Genomic DNA, 320 nt, shown 5'->3' on the forward strand with positions numbered 1-320 from the left:
AAGTCCATAGTGCACCCTCTGACTAGAGGTTACAGGCGTACTCTGTTTGCAGACTGTTCAACAACATGTGTTTCTTCTGTAATGTTCCTGTCGCTGCTGTTTTTTAATGAAAGCCACGTGGAGGAGAGCTTTCATTTTAAATTTAAAAACTCCATTATCCATAAATCAGCAATGCAAAACACGGTAATTCCAGCACCAACGGAAGACGAAGCCGCGCCGTCACACACGGCACCGCAGGGGGCGGTATACACCTTTCGCGGGTCATGGGGCAACCACCGACGAAGAAGAGGGGCAGACGCAACCTTCCGTTTTGCCTTTCC

The sequence above is a fragment of the Echiichthys vipera genome (genome assembly GCF_963691815.1).
Source record: "Echiichthys vipera genome assembly, chromosome: 17".
Classification (NCBI taxonomy): Eukaryota; Metazoa; Chordata; class Actinopteri; order Perciformes; family Trachinidae; genus Echiichthys; species Echiichthys vipera.